Source organism: Mustela erminea, chromosome 4 (assembly GCF_009829155.1).
Source record: "Mustela erminea isolate mMusErm1 chromosome 4, mMusErm1.Pri, whole genome shotgun sequence".
NCBI lineage: Eukaryota > Metazoa > Chordata > Mammalia > Carnivora > Mustelidae > Mustela > Mustela erminea.
Window position 1 is genome coordinate 88,912,324 of NC_045617.1, and position 14,475 is coordinate 88,926,798.

General features: G+C 46.4%; 1 protein-coding gene across 19 annotated transcripts in view; it reads right to left on the bottom strand.

Annotated features, from left to right (window-relative positions):
- TRERF1 (transcriptional regulating factor 1) overlaps positions 1-14,475 on the bottom strand; it is a 202,762-nt gene that overhangs the window by 55,331 nt on the left and 132,956 nt on the right. For 18 of the 19 annotated variants that reach the window (XM_032339968.1, XM_032339964.1, XM_032339969.1 and 15 more), the window contains one exon: positions 10,965-11,079. The exons of the other annotated variant lie outside the window; for it this stretch is intronic. The gene's annotated coding sequence lies outside the window, so the exon portion shown is untranslated. The remainder of the gene's footprint in view (positions 1-10,964; positions 11,080-14,475) is intronic. 19 annotated transcript variants of the gene reach the window in all.

A 14,475-nucleotide genomic window follows, 5' to 3' on the forward strand; every position in this document is an offset into this window, starting at 1 on the left:
GTTCAGTTTCATCTGGAGACCTACCACAGGAGCTGCCTGTGAGGAAGCCGGACTGGGGGATCCCAGGCTGAGAGGTCTGTGAGTTTCCTGACAACAGGTAATATGTGAAGGGAGGAGCACGAGGAAGAATATCTGGGGGTGAGCAAGAATGGGCCCAGGACTCTGCGCGTCATCACACCACTCAGCACGCTGTGCCCCACGGGGCTACTGCCTCTGCCATTAGGCTAACACCTCTTCTGAGGAGTGCCACATCAATTCTGTCTTCAGGGCCGCCATATTCCATGGTACCCACTGGGCACTAAAGACATGAGAGAGGGAGAGAGACAGAGAGGAAGGGGAGGCCTTTTGTTTCTACAGGATAACAAGGAAAAGATTCCCTCAATTCACAAGGGAATCCTTCTCTGAAGAGCATACCGTGTCCTTCCCAAGAGCTGCTTTCGATAAGGGTCACTGGACCCTCCCCAATCATGCTAAATCATCCAGGCGTGTGAGCGCACACGCACATTTACACACAAATCTCCTCCCCACCAACCCCTACAACATGATTTGTGGTGATGGTGTATTAATAACACACCCATCAGCTGTCAATTCAACATGTCTAAATATTATGTCCCAGCAACCAGAACATCACTTTAAAAAAAAAAAAAAAAGCAAAATGGCAATTCCACTCATAGCAAAGAGGGGAGGAAGAAAATAAAAAGCCACAGGTTAAAGAAAATTAATTTTTCTCTTTTTCCCATTTTGTTTGTTGTTGTTGTTTTGTTTTTAAACAGAAGAATAAGAAGTTCTTGGTTCCATCTCTTTAACAGTCCAGGGATGGGGTCAGTGCAGGGTGACCTGCCCTGATGACCACGGGATGTGTTTGCGGACATCTGTGGAGCTCAGGGCAGACTGGTCCCCTGGTCCACAGCCACAAATACACTGGCCCAATGTGAAGTCTCTGACAGGGACAGCAAGAGCTCACAGGAGGGTGTGTATATCCTCCTCATGGCCAAAAGTAACATTCTGGAAAGCAGTGCACAAAGCACAACATACACTATTTCTGTTTGTCCCCATAACAAGCCTGTGAAGGCAGAAGTGCTTTCCCTATTTAAAAGATGTGAGGATTAATATGGGGGGAATAATCTGCACAAGATCACACAATCAGTTATCAAGGACAGACCTCTAATGATCTGATGCCCAAGGATGAGGCTTCCTGGGGTCCCAGGTTCCCCATCACAGATCTGATTAGCATGAAGCTACTTCCCCCGAGTGTGAACCTTCCAGCTTTCTCTTTGACTCTGGAAGGGCTGAGGAAAGCCAGTTTCTCCATAGTACAGACATGCCCTGGGAATCTGGCCATTGGCCCTGAGCAACCTTCAACCCTCCACATACAGCTATGAACTTGGAAGTATGAAAAAGAAACTGATGCACTTTACACCAAAAAAACTTCCTATTTCTAGTCTGAAAGGGGCTATCTTTTACACACATCAGGAACTTCTCCCCACAGAGAAACACTTGGGGGGGATGTGGCAGGAATGTTCCTCACAGAAATGCTCAGACCACTCTTCTGGAGTCAGAAGATCTGAGTTCAAATCCTAAACTTCCACTGGCAAAGAACCTAGCAGGCTGATCTTGTCCTTCTGTTTTTGGAGACTCAGTTTGGACTGAGGAATGACAATACCTACTGTTCCATTTTCTTTTCGTGAGTATTAAACAAGAGAACATATGGGACATGCATGGCACCCAGTGAGACTCCCAGAGCCTCACCGCCCGGGGTGGGGTTCCTGTTGTTTTGTTTTGACTTGGGTACAGTTTAGATCAGGCTTCAGTGACTCAGTGGGGATTGAATTGGTTTAGTTATTCGTTTCCTGGGCAACCTTGAGCCCTCCCTGTTTCAGTTAGCAGACTGGTGCTTGGGGGGCAGGCGCTGCAGAAGTGGACACCGTAAGGAAGAGAGACAAACTGTAAAAACCATCCACCGGGAAACGTCAGCAGCAGTGGGGACCAATAACCACACTGACCCCACCACCCAGGGTGCCTTCCCTCTTAGCCCTCACAAAGATCCAGAGACACTACGGATAGCCTCACGCACATTAAGCATATTCTTCACGAGGCAGAGAAGTAACCAGAAGAACGTAAATGCTCATGGGACTGGGTCGTCGTTGAGGAAAGCTTTCCCCGGCAGCTCAGCCCCCGCAAAAGTGGCCTTCAGCTCTCCAAGGCTCAATGTGCTTCAGGAGGTGACTGAGGAGCTTAGAGGGGGGCTGCAGGTCAGGCCAAGTTCTCCCACACGGTTACTGGTAATGAAGGAGGGGCTCTGCTCTCTGGGGTCTTGCCTTCAAGCAGTTCAAGACCCACTCCCCCGACCCCTGCCCTGAGGAAAAGAGAAATAATTATTTAGTGGCCACCTAAAGGTTAACCTTATCCGTGGTTATCATTCAAGAAGAACGAACACCCTGCAGTTACCCAGAAAGAGTCATTTCATTCCCTCCATGATACCAGATAAAGAGATCGTCTACTCCCTTTCCTGTTTCAAGAGGGCCCCCAGTGCTCAGATTCCTGGAAACTGGCAGTAACTCTGTCCCGATCTGCAGTTTCCTGACTTCTAGTCCCAGCCTCTTGGCCTGTCTCAACAATGGTCCCTCAAAGGAAGCCGGGACTCACCGTGCGATGGGGCTGTCCCAGGGCAGTGGGCCTGGGATGGCTCTGGGGGCCCCCTCTATCACTGGATCTGATGGGAAAATGAGAGTTTGCCTGGTGGAAGCACTGAACTCTCTCAGGGCTCAGGCCAAGGCAGGTGTGAGAGAAGGCCAAAGGAGGCCAACCTAAGCCTTACCATGTTGAGGACACTTACAACCCATTATTTTTCTGTGAGGCAGACCGTCAGGATGTTGCATTCCCATTCTGAGCTAAGCTATGAGAGCTCCTAGGGAAGAAGAGATTTCCAAAGGATCCCCCATGCCAGTAGTAGCAAACTCGAGGAACTCGAGGGCAGAGGCCTCTGGTCCCAGGCCAAAGAGCCCCCCAGAGATCATGAAACCACTGCCACGAAAACGGGACTAGGGCCACCAAGTGACTTGAACGTTCTCCAAAAATACTAACAAGAAGGCATTGCTAAAGTGCAAAAAACAAATTCCTATTTATTTCTATTCCATCGATAAAAATGTCCCAGCCTCCTCTGAATGGCTCCTATTTTGTCCTCCTTCTCTCCACCCCGCCCCACACCCCACAACTCTTGTTGGTCTTTTGGACCCAAACCAAGTCTTCCCTCTCCTTTTGATTATGTGCACATAGATTATCTCCCGCTTCATGGGACACTCACAGGAAATTTAAACATTCTCAGATGGGGTTCTTTTAAGCCCACTTCCCCTGCCCTCCTCCTCCCTACCCCACACCCGTTGCTGGCGTATTCAGGAAATGCAAACCCAATATAAAGATAACCCGGACCAAACAGAAAAGGAGACTGGCCCTGTGACCTTGTTGGGTAAATGACTTCCCCTCCCTGCACCTCAGACTCAGCTTCCGCAGAATGCGGAGGCTGGGCCCAATGGGCTGCCAGGATGTCCCTCTGGCTCTGACCTTCGAAGGCTCAGCTGAGTGAGCACCCTCAGCCCCTGCTTGGTCCCAGGGACACCCAGTAATTCTGAGCCAGGATACTGAGGCACTGGGGTCTTCTACCGCTCACACCTGAGCCCTGAGGGTCCCACTACAGTGGATCAAAAGCGCTGCGAATCGGGATGCCTGATTCTAGTCTCAGTTCTGCCACCTTCTCGAAAAGGGAAGAAAGAGAATGGGGGAGGGTATCTGAGCAGACATATGCTCCAGCTACTGTGTTTTAATTAAAAAAAAAGAATAATAATGGAAAGGACTAGTATAGTAAAGATTTTTAAAAAAGATTTTACTTATTTATCAGAGAGAGAGAGAGCACAAGCAGGAGTAGCAGCAGGCAGAGGGAGAAGCAGTGTTCCTGCTGAGCAAGGAGCCCTACGTGGGACTTGATCCCAGGACTCTGGGATCATGACCTGAGCCAAGGGTCGATGCTTAACTGACTAAACTACCCAGGCATACCTATAATAAAGATTTTAAAAATATTTTTAGAGGGGAGACCACACAACAGTGAGAAGGAAGTGATGGTGAATCTCTTAGAGCAGTACTTCAAGACGCAGCTGAGAACATGTGTCCATTGGCTTTCTGTGGCTTTCCCTGGGTCTCCCCGTGTCCCTGTGTCCATAACAATCCTGGCTCCCCAAACGCCTAAGATAGCCCCAGACAGAAGGTGTTGGACTTCCTGGTTCTGGAAAATGGCCTCCATGACTGTACCTAGAATAAACCCCTTGTTTCACTGTGCAGGGCTGACCAGGAGAACACAGGCTGGGTTGTCACCCAATGAAGACTATTTAATCTACCAGCTGAGCTCCCCCTGGGCAAAGCCAGTTGAATGGTATAAGTAATCAATCTTGGCTCACAGCTCTGAGTAACTAGAATGGAGGAGGGACGGACAGGAAGCATGAGTCATCATTGGGAGAGAGCTGTTAATAAACTTTGAGGTTTGCAGGCAGGGGTGGGGTTGGGGCTGGGCCCTCAGCTGGGTGGAGAATATACAGGACATCATCTTGGGAGTTGTGGAGAACAAAGAAGCCCCTCTCTAACCACAGCAACGTTAAAGTTCAGGCTTCTAGAATCTTCATCCTTCGTGGAACAACTTAGAAAAGGAAGACAAGTGGTTGGCTCCAAATAAATCTGATACTCACAGACTGAATATTTATTTATTTATTTATTTATTTATTTTAAAGATTTTATTTATTTATTTGACAGAGAGAGAGAAGGAGTAGGAGAGGAAGAGGGACCAGCAGACTCCACACTAAGTGCAGAACCCAACTCAGGGCTTGATCCCATGATCCTGAGATCATAACTTGAAACCGAAATCAATAGCTGGAAACTCAACTGACTAAGCCACCTAGGTCCCCCTTACCTGACTGAATTTTTTTTTTTTAAGATTTTATTTATTTATTTGACAGACAGAGATCACATGTAGCAGAGAGACAGGCAGAGAGAGAGAGGAAGGGAAGCAGGCTCCCCGCTGAGCAGAGAGCCCAGTGCGTAGCTTGATCCCTGGACCCTGAGATCATGACCTGAGCTGAAGGCAGAGGCTTTAACCCACTGAGCCACCCAGGCGCCCCTACAGACTGAATTTTTAAAGAAAGTTGCCAGTTACTGTTTTAGGATAGTGAGCTGATGGCCTGGAGTCAACTGAAGCATTGGTTAGAGAGACAGAAGCCAAATGTTAATTAGCTCAAGACCTCCATGCACTCAAGACCACCATGTTCAACGGCCATGAGTGGTCAATCACGCTTGGGAAACCTGGTGAAACACAGTCAAACATTAACCGTAGGACTTCTCTGGGCGTTTGATATGCTAGTGGATGTGGCTCTCCAAGAGGAGTCACAGGGGCCATTTGTCTCATATCTCTATACCTCATGTCACACCATAAGGCCAGCTCCAACCCACCTGCTCCAGCCTTCTCTGACCACAGAGTAGGGCACAGTGCTGTCCTTCATGACGACCCATTCTGTACACCTAACACTTAATCTCATGAAGATGTTTTATTCTTTGTGTCTATTTTTGGTCATAAAGTTTTTGAAGATTAGTAGACCTTATTTTTTTAGAGCAGTTTACGGTCACACCACCTCTACGCATTTTTTAATACCACTTGCCTAATGTATAAAACCTAGAGTCACTATGAATAACAGGCACTGCAAAAAGTTGTTGCATCGTAGATATCAAATCAGGGAGTGATACAAATCTGAGCATGATATAAAGCCAAATAATAGAAGGGGGTGTGTGAAATAAAGTGAACATCGGCTATAAGAATGAAAGTAAAATGGACAGTGAGGACTACCTCTCTCACCCCCACTGGACATGTATCTGGCAGGGTGGTTGTGCCATCCTTGACCTTGGGGGGGGCGCTCCACAAGGGAAAAGTCCCCAGTGAGTAGTGTCATCAGAGGGCATGGCTTAGAGGGAGGGCTGAGATTCTGGAGTACCCCATTTCTAGAGCCCACAGTTTATATACTCTGCAAATACTGGCCAGACGGGTGTGCTCTGTTTTCCCTCAAACTGCCTTTAAAAACACCCCCAGTTTGAAGTACATAATAGTGAAGCTGGGAATCCCACACGGACCCCTAGATTTCTGCCTCCATTTTCATTGTGGTTCACAAACCAGTTCTTGTCAACTTAACAGCATCACTGAACAAAAGCTTGGGGCTTGAAGGGTGTATCTTAGTCATAACAATACTGGCTATTATAGACTGAGTGCTGTAAGGCTCCAAACTCTTGTCACAAGCTCTATGTACATCGACTTTCTAAAAAATTTATTTATTATTTGAGAGAGAGAAACAGGGCATGTGCGTGCATGGGGGAGGGGCAGAGGGGGAGAGAGAGAATCTCAAGCAGACTCCACACCAAGTGTGGAGCCTGACGTGGGGGTTAATCTCACCACCCTGAGATGCTGACCTGAGCTGAAATCAAGAGTTGGATGCTCAACCCGCTGAACATTGTCTTATTTAGTCCTTAAATAGTTCTGCCTATTGTCCTCATGGTACAGATAAAGAAACTGAAGTTTAGAGACACTAAGCTAGTACGTCGCAGAGTGAGGTTCAAACTCAGCTCCTCTCCCTGCCCCCAAAGCTCAAAAAAATCTAACCACGGTGCTCTGTGGCCTCCCCTCCAATGAACGGCACACACGAGGAGACAGAAAAACCAAGAGCAGAAAGGATGGGGGTGCGGGAAAGGGAAGGGAGGAAAGTGGGGAGGAGATAGTGGCATGCGGAGGAGAGGAAGTTGAGATCTGGAGGAGGTGCATAAGGGGTTTGGCATTGGGTCCAGAAGGCCTTTGAGCAGTGGAATGGAGCAGGAAAGTTGCTGGTGCCCGCTAGAGAAATAGGCCACAAAATATGCAGAAGCCATTTCCTCTCTCAAGGGAAGATAAACAATAGATTCATAAACAAATTTTACAAAGCTGTCCAGCTATTTAAAGCATTCTGCTAGGGACTCATATCCTTTGTAAGCATAAAGTTCATCCAACCCAAACGGTCAACAGTTACTTTGGGGAGAGGGAAAGTGGGGAAAGGGGGACAGGTGGAGACACACTCTTTATAGTATGTCACCTGCTAGCCCTAGGGCTGCAGCCAGTTACATGCCCTCTCTGAGCTCTGGTTCACTCTTCTGTGATAAGGACTAGAAATTTCTACCATATGGAGCTATGGTGAAGAAGAAAGAGGATACTTTCAGGCAATATGGCAGATCAGATAACCCTACCTGACTTTCCCAATCGAAACAACTAACATGCTGGACAAAATTTAGAATATAAATATTGTATACACATCACTGAGCTCATACCAATGCAAGCATTCTTCAAAAGACCAAACACAAAGCCAAAGCAGGAACCCTGGGAGGTGAGCTAGCAGCAAAGCTGACTTTTGCCCTGAGGGTTCCTGTCAAATCCTAGAGATTCTATGTTTGTCGTGAGAGCTGCACAGTGTTCAGGACATAGGAGAAAAAAACCTCATTCCTCCATAAAGTTGGGGCTCCACACTCAATGAATGAGAAATAAGTGCACAACACAGGAGGAGACTGCAAAGAAACCTGACTTTGGGCTAGTGGAAAGGGAAACAAATCTCTCCTGAAAATGTGTGTGTGTGTGTGTGTGTGTGTGTGTGTGTGTGTGTGTGTGTTTCTTTTTTTCTCTCTCTTTTTCTTTTTCAGAGAGGGAGAGAGGGGGAGGGGCAGAAGGAGAGGGAGAGAAAGAATCCCAAGTGGGCTCTATCCCCAGTGTGGAGCTGACGTAGGGCTCCATCTCACAACTCTGAGATCATGATCTGAGCAGAAATCAAGAGTCAGTGGCTTAACAGACTGAGCCACCCAGGCACCCCTTTGCTTTTAGAGAGAGAGAGAGAGAGAGAGAGCATGAGGGGAGGGGGCAGAGGGAGAGGGAGAGAATCTCAAGCAGACTCTGTACTGAGCATGGAGCTTTAGCTCATGTGACCCCGAGATCATGACCTGAGTCAAAATCAAGAGTCAGACACTTAACTGACTGAGTCCTGGCACCCCTCTCCTGAAAATATGTAACCAAAAGCTAGAGCTCACACAGGTTTAGAGTTTGAATTAATGCTTCTTACGTAGCCAGAGAAAGCTTAAGTAGAAAATTAATTTGAAGTGATTTTGGTTGCTAGTGACCCCAAACAATTAGCAGAAATGAATAAAAATTCTTTCTGAAAAAGTCGATGTCAACGAATACCTCAAATAATTCTCAAAGTTTTAAGGAAAATAAGCAGCTTGCAGGAAACAAGACACCATGATTACTAGCCAGCAGACATAAGAGACAGCAGTACTGGACCTCCAGGGATTTCAGAATCTGGAATTACCAGACATGAGAGTTTACAATTTCTTTCAAAGATTTTATTTATTTATTTGACAGAGAGAGAGATCACAAGTAGGCAGAGAGGCAGGCAGAGAGAGAGAGAGAAGGAAGCACGCTCCCTGCTGAGCAGAGAGCCTGATGCGGGGCTCGATCCCAGGACCCTGAGACCATGACCTGAGCCAAAAGCAGAGGCTTTAACCCACTGAGCCACCCAGGTGCCCCGAGAGTTTACAATTTCTAAATAGCTAATTCAACAAGTTAAAAAAAAAATAAAAAAAGAAGTTTGCAAATATGAGGAAGAAATAAGAGACTAGAAAAAAAAAATCAACAAGCAGAAAAATAATGAGCCAGAACTTTCAGAAACAATAAATAAAACAACCACAAGGAAAATGGATGTAATCACTGGGGGATTAAAGAGCATTTGAGACCCCAAATAAGTGAGTTGAATGGAAGGCAGACTTGAGGAAATTATTCAGAGTCATCCCAGAGAGACAAAGAGATGAAAAATATGAAACAGAGGTTGAGAGCTAAACAGAACAGAATGAGAAGGTCTAACATAAGTCTAACAGGAGTTCCAGAAGAAGATATTAGAGAGAATGAAAAAGAGGCAATAGTCAAAGAAATGAAGGGTGGGAAATTTCCAGGACTGTTGAAAGACACCCATCTTTAGCTCTAGGAATCCCTACAAACCCCAAGCAGAATGAAGACAGAAAAACTTATACCTAGTTACATGGTAATGGAAGCTGCAGAACACCAAAGAAAACAATGTGTTGTTGTTGCTGTTGTTAAAGGTTTTATTTATTTCTTTGAGAGAGAGAGAGAGAGAACAAGTAGGGGGAATGCTGAGCAGGGAGCCCAATGTGGGATTTGATCCCAGGATCCTGGGATCATGACCTGAGCTGAAGGCAGATGCTTCACTGACTGAACCACCTGGTGCCCTGTAAACAATGTTTTTAACAGAGCCAGAGAGAAATACCAGGTCACTTACAGAGAACAGCAGCTGGACTGACAGCCAACTTCTCAACAGCAATTTCAAAGCCAGAAGCAGTGACACAATGGCTTTAGTGACTTAAGAGAATATATTCAGTAAAGCCACCTTTCAAGACGGAGAAAAAAATAAACACATTTTCAAGCCAACAAAAGCCGAAAACCAAACCAAACCAGACCAGTAAAAACACTTGGGAATTTAACACCACCAGACTCTCACTAAAAGCTAATGCTAAACAAGCAGAGGGAAACTATCTGAGATACATAAAAGAATAAGAAAAGATAATGGTAAGTATGTGGGTACATCTGTATGAACACTTACTGTATGAAACAGTGATGTTTCATGAAGGTAAAGACCCTGACGAATTTTGGACTTTGGTGAGTATCCCAGCTACAACAGCTCGAGTACCCACTGCAAGAACAGAGCGTGTAGAACTTCTAAATAAGATGGAAAATGGAACAGGGGTGGAGGAACAGCTCAGTCTAGAAGAAACATCAGAAAAAGCTGCAAGTCTATAAAGGTGGTAGAAATCTATCTCAACTCACCAGTAATATACACTGATTCTAAACATCAAGACACCCAATAGCATTGCCTTAAGATATATAAAACTGACAAACCCAGTGGGAGATTTTCAACACATTTCTCTCAATAACTGATAGGCTAATCAGACAAAAACAGAAAAGGACATACTATAGATGATTTGCACCATACAATGAATGAATTCATTTTGACCAGCCTATACAGAAAACTATATCCAACAATAAGAGAATATAGCTTTTTATCGAGCGCTCATGGAACATTGAGAAAAAAAGTTGAAAGGAGATAAAACATGAAAAAGGAACACGCCGAGGGGGTTATGTTTCTTTCTAACTCTCTCTGAGGATCCGAACTTGTTTTGTCTTGATGTACCTCGAGTCTAGCGCAGTGACTATCACAAAGGAGGTTCTTAAGATGTCCTGACCAAAGAATGGTAAGTAGAGGTTCTCTGCGGAGGCTGGCAGAGGCTGAGTGAGCATGGAAGTCCTTTCCAACACAGAGAGGGACAAGGGGGCCTACAAGTGAGTGGGGCCAGTCTCCAGGGAGAATGAATACCAACAAGAAAAGCAGAGTCATGACCGCCATCTTCCCATTTGAAAAGAGAGTCATGTGGAAGAGATTTTGAAAGCCCAGTCTTTGTGGTTCCATAAGGCAGAGCAGTGAAGGGCAGACAAGAATCACAGAGAAAAAGAGTTGCTTCCAAATTAGGAAGAATTTTCTAGTAATTCACTGCTCAACTTTGGTTACAAATTGGCCTGGCTGATCCTTTAAGACCTCTTACAACCCTGTATGGGACAGGAGTCTGTCCGGGGAGTCCCACATCACAGACTAAATGTCTTTCAAATCCCATTCTTTCCAGGGAGTCCTTCACCCCAAATTGCCTGGATATACAATCTCTAAAAGATATGCCAAAGGTCCCAGATTCAGGAGGTAGTAGAGGAACGTTCTTTCAGAACACGGTGCGAGATCACAGAAGCACAGAGAATTAGTTAAAATAAAAATGCCTGAACCTTCCAGGAGAAAGGCAAGCAAGCTTACCTTGACCTCTGCAGCTGATGGTTGAGTTGGGGGCCTGGCTCTGGGGGCTTCTCCTGCGGCCGGGCAGTCATGCTGCTCTCATGCTGCTGGGCAGGTGGGAAGAGGAGACCTGGTTCTGCGGGGGCAAGAGCAGGAAAGGTCACTCCTTCACTGTCTGCTCCTAGCTCTCCATTACCAGCCTGAAGGGGATCCTCTCTGAAAGCCCAGGGAGTTCCTGAGGCTAGCCTCACCCACTCTCATGTCCTCGGGGAGCAGAGAGGCATGGATGGGACAAACATTTCCCACGCCCTGCAATGTGCCATGCAGGGATCTGGGGAATGAGGCTGAAAAGATGGATTAGATGCACTCCCTACTCTCAAGAAACAGAGAGAAAGAGAGAGAGAAAGAGAGAGAGAGAGAGAAAAGGGAGGGAGGGAGGGAGACGTGCACATGTTTCATTACAATATAATTTGGTAAGTGCTGTGATTTCCCCAAATTCATTCAGCAGCCTACCTGTCCCACAGGGAGCAGAGGCAGCTCACAAGCGCTACCCACAGGCCTTCCCAAAGAACTTGGCAGGAAGGAAAGGAGTTGTCTCTGTGTTTTAATTTCCAACCCATCGTAGGTCACTCTTTTTGTAAAAGATAATGAAAATGAACTGGTGGATAAATGAAATCAAAGAATGCTCATACAAAGCACCATCTCTTCGATGACCTGACTCAACAGATCACTCTGTCTAGTCGGGATGGAAGTTTCTAAGTGCTTCCTCACCATTTCTGTACTCGTCTCGTGGACGGGTGAGCAATTTGTGGCCAGCGCCATTCCGCAAACCGCAGTTGGGTCGCATCGGTGGAAGTTCCCAAGTTGTCGGGCTGATCTCCCGAGAGGGTGGCTAGCAGTGTGGTTGATGCCAAATTCACCCCCTGAACTACAGATCAGAGTCTCTCTTCTGGAGGAAGGCCACGGCAGGGGCTTTGGCGAAAGCATCTGGGTAGAGCCAGTGGACTTCCTGGGCTCAGGTTACAGAGCATGGGATTCATGAAACCTGGTCAGAATTTCCCAGCCCTAACTCTGGCAACCTTGCCAAAGCTACCACTGCGACCAGGAAGGACAAAGTGTTATCTGTTAAAACGGACTGGGACATTGCAGAAAAATCAGTTCCAAAATGTCAAGAGGGCTGCTGGTGCTCATTCCTATCATTTAATGCCATAAAAAAGTTTTTTTAAAATTGAGAACTCCTTTGTCTGTGACAGCCAGCTCAAAAAAAAAAAAAAAAAATTAAAAAAAAAAAACTTTAAATGCCTATTGCCTTAATACTTGAGGGAGAGATTACAAGTCATTTTCACCCATTTGAATGTTTAAGAGAAAGTGTTCATTCCTCTAAACTCTGAGCTTTTAAGTAGTTCCTATTTTAAACTTTAGAAGATAGCTCCACAGAAGAAAAACTTCCCCCTTTCTAAGTCTTTTTTTTTTTTTTTTAACGCAAACACTCATATATTCTCACTCCGTGCTTCAAATGCTAAATCATCTGCAATTTGGTAGTTTGAAGCTCATGAAATTCTAGCGAGAAGCACATCAGATAGAGGCTTATAGCAACAGAATGCTTTTGAACCAATGTCTGTGATGTTATAAAGATTGCATATCATTATCTCTGAATGGTGGGGAAGAGAAGGTTATGGCAATAGCTGTTTATGTACAAATAAGTCAATATAGTAACTGGCAAGCCGCGTAGAAGACATTAGCAAGAAGCTAAATTACAGTGTGTGGTGAGAAGCAGGGACGCACTTCCTCAGTTTCCATGACTAAAGGCCTCTGCCATCTCTCAGCAAGGTCCCAGCCACAGCCTGAGTCCTTGCAGCTGACTGTCTCAGGGGCAAGAGCTATGTGAGGCAACCAGAGAGCCAAACGTGACTGGTCCTCTACCGTAAGTCAGGTGCTGGGCTGGCCTCCAGGGTCCTCAACACGGGTGCTCCTTCAAGGAGGCCCAAGACAGACACGGAAGCAGGTATTTACAACCTCCTAACCCTGCTAAAAAAACAAAAACAAAAACCGCACACACTGGCTGGAGTTAAGGGAGAGGAAGTCAGTAACTAGCTCGATCCATCTCTCCAACCATCCATTCATCCATCCAGTGATGACTGAGAGATGGTAGGTACCATCTTCAGCTGCAAGGCACTAGGCAGAGGACAGGTGAGACCACAGTGGTCCCTGCCTTCATGGAGCTTATAGTCTAGAGGGAGAAACAATAAGAAGTAACTGTGATAGTGATGTGCTCTAAAGAAGTATGGCTACTGCTTTAAGAGCACGTAATGGGGGTAGACTCGCCCGGAAAAGGGTCAGTGGCATTTCCAGAATGAACTGTTCTTTAATCGGAGCCCTAAGAGTACATTAGTGAAGCAAAACAGAGAGGGCAGGAGAGGAACGAGAGAGAAAAGGTGTTGCTGGCACAATGAATGGCCTGTGCAAAGGTCCTGTGATTAGAAGGAGCAAGGCACATTTTAGTTAAAAAAGGAGGCTTGTAATAAGGACCAGATCGGTTCTTGGCCTCACACCACGCTTCAGTCACTGTGGTATTCAAGGAAAGCACGAAAGTTGTGCATGTTTTTCAAAAGTGCCCAGGAAGTTAATTATGGCAAGCCAGGAGCAGAAGGTGCGTACATACACACATATGGCATAATTTTCTCTCACCCTAAGCGGGCACAAGGAATCCAAAATAGGGGCTACCTTGCTCTCCCTCCAATTTTAGACCAAGTTTTTGGCCAAGTTTTCTTACCTATTTTCTTTACAGCAGTGGTGACTTGGTTAAATTCAATTTGGCCAGTAGTAAAAGACTAGCTGATCAGCGTTGATAAGAGAGTGAGTGTGTGGGTTTTGGAATGCGAATGAGCATTCCATTATTAAGATTATTGCTGGAGAAGCATCCTGCGGGGGAGGGGGCGCTCCTTTAAGAAGAGTCATACGATTTCAGGCATGGAACATGAACTTTGGGGCCTAGCAGGCCTGGGTTCAAATGTGACTCCACCCCTCACTGGCCATTTGGCCCCTGTTCTTCTGTTAAAATGGGATTAGCTGTACCTCCTTGCATGGGTCTCAAGGAGATCAGCAAGAAGCACACTGCCTGGCTCCCAAAAGCCCCCGAATAAGGGGCAGCATCACCATCAATGCACCCCAGTGAGCAGGGGACAGGGACAGCCACAGCCCTCCCTCCCTGTAAAAATCAACAGGAATCCATGAAATGATCTCCCAGGCACTACTGGGGCTGTAGGGGAGCTTTGCAAGGACTCAGGGGTTACACCTCAGTGGCTAGGTATCCTGATGACTCATGGTTTCTTGGTGTGTACCCTCAATGGTCCCCGGCCACCTTGCTCAGAGTCCGCAGCCAGAAGTCCCGCTCTCTGCACTGAGTCACACCTCATCTGCCCCAGGCTCAAGTGCATCTGAGAAATCCAGATGTCCCACCGGGGACTGATGAGGAACCCCACTCAGGAACTCTGGGGTCCCATCATGGGTGGAGCCAAGGGTTTCCTCTGGA